Raw genomic sequence first — 2,243 nt, 5'->3', positions numbered from 1 at the left:
TACATTAATAATGCTGTTAGTGATGTTAGTGTATAAATTAAGTAATCTGTCATTAAATATTAAATAATTTTTTTCTACAATTTCAGATGGCCCAGAAAAAGTCACATTAAAGGTTAATCCTGAATCTCAAAAACCATTTGTGGAAGGTTCAGACATCAGCTTGTCTTGTTCAGCTGACTCCAGACCTGCTGCCGTGTTTAGTTGGTTACTAAATGAAAAAAATCTGACGAATTCTGAACATGAGCTCCAGCTAATCAGTGTTCAGAGGAATCAGAGTGGAAACTACAGCTGTCGGGCCTTTAACAGTAAAACCAAAGTATATCGAACATCTCAACTTGCATCCATCTCTATAGTGGGTAAGTCACAGTACATTCAAAAACGTCTATGAATTTTTATTTCATGGGACATCCCTGCATAAATAAGTCATTCTGGTCCTGGCAACCACAGAACAGGCTATCAAGGATTGTTTGTCAATTCTGACGGCTCACACCAGAGCAATCTGTAGTTGGATTGCTGATGATTTATGCAGCATGGTCCATCCTTTTAAGCACATTCCAAGATACAAATTAATGATCAGTCTGCTTGCATAGTTGGGTTTTGGTCAATATGGGGTATGCATAACAAAATTTGAATAATGATGAGAGTGCTGATGTTATTTCATAGGACTAAGTATATGACTTAATTTAAGATCTCTGTTCAGTGATGAATTTTCCATTTTAACTAAGATGGCTTTGTTCACCCCTCTTTCAAACCACCTAATCCTCTCTGTCTAAAATCTGAGCATTCTGATCTTCAAAGGTGTGCTTTGGTCTTGATGTGTGGGTGTTAGCTGAGTCTTGCACAGAGTTACTGGCTCTTCTGTGTTGCGCAATGCATCTGTGTAGTTGTTGTGTGGTTTCTCCAGTATAGGAGTCCAAACACTCCTTATTACACTGGACATCATGAAAAATGCCTCAGCTTTGGTTTTGGTGTGCTAGGCTCCATTTCACAAAGCAGGTTCAACAAAGATTCAAATCCTCAACTCTAAATCGATCTAGCCTAAAGTAGTTTTCAGTTTAACAGCAGCTGCTATGAATTATTTTAATCAACTGTAAGTAGGTGCAGTCAGAGGTTAACGCATGCATAACAACTATGAAAAGCCTTTATCAGTGGAGCCCTGATTCAATGTGACAACGGGCAACAGGAAGTGCCTATTTCACACCACTGGAACTGGAGATTTTAATGAAGAAATTAAAAGAAAATGGAGAATGGGTCTAAAAGACATAGAAATGGCGCTTAGTGCCACCTATTCAGATTTAAGTAAGAAAACCTAAAAATGCGTGATACTGAAGGGAGCTGCAATAATTAACACACTTAACAATTAACAAGTACAGTCTACATGTGTTGTATATACTAACTACAGTTAGTAACTATCTATTATATCCATATATTAGTTTAAAATATAAAGTTTTGATAAACTACTTTCTTTTATCTTCTGTTTTGTTTTAGAAAAGCAACCAAGTCTCTCTGGAGGTGCCATTGCTGGAATAGTAATAGCATGTTTGTTAGTTGCTGCTGCAGGAGCTACTGGAGGCTTCTTCATCTATAAAAAGATGTAAGTTTATACATGTTGGAAACAATACAATATCATACAACTTTTTGTGATGAGTCATTACAAAGTTGTTTTCTTGATTGTTTATAATTATCTAAAGTTAAAAGCAGTTATATTGTTTAAATAACTGATGATGATAGTTGAAGTCATAATTTGTATGTTTTCCTCCAATCTTTAGAAAAAAACCTAATCCACCGTCAGCCACAGAAGGTTTGTATGAGTAATTCTATAACTTTGATTCACTTTACTTTCCAACTAGTTCACATGTAAGTGTAATTTATTGTAGGACACTTGGGCCCAAACCCAACCCAACCCCCACCCCCAAACCCCCTTCCCCCAACTTTCCATCACTATTCCTAACACACTATCCAAACACCTTTGAACTGAAACTACAAAGGTTAGGGCTTCATAATCCCCCCTAGAAATTGGGACAACCCTCTATGCATAGTTTTGGTACCTAAAAAAATTAATATTTACTTATGTGCTTACAAAAATACGTGCCACCATAAGAGAGGAAACAAAGAGTATTATAACACCGGAAATTGTAGAAAGGGGATTAAGTTGAGCTTGGTTTACTATCCTTTTCCCTTATCAGGTGTCATTATTCTGTAAGTGTGATTACTTCACCAAGCTGACAATTTCCACTGTGATA

This window comes from Cyprinodon variegatus, unplaced genomic scaffold (assembly GCF_000732505.1).
Source record: "Cyprinodon variegatus isolate N-32 unplaced genomic scaffold, C_variegatus-1.0 Scaffold946, whole genome shotgun sequence".
Taxonomy (NCBI): domain Eukaryota; kingdom Metazoa; phylum Chordata; class Actinopteri; order Cyprinodontiformes; family Cyprinodontidae; genus Cyprinodon; species Cyprinodon variegatus.
The sequence above is the reverse complement of the archived record's forward strand: the minus strand, read 5'-3'. Positions refer to the sequence as shown.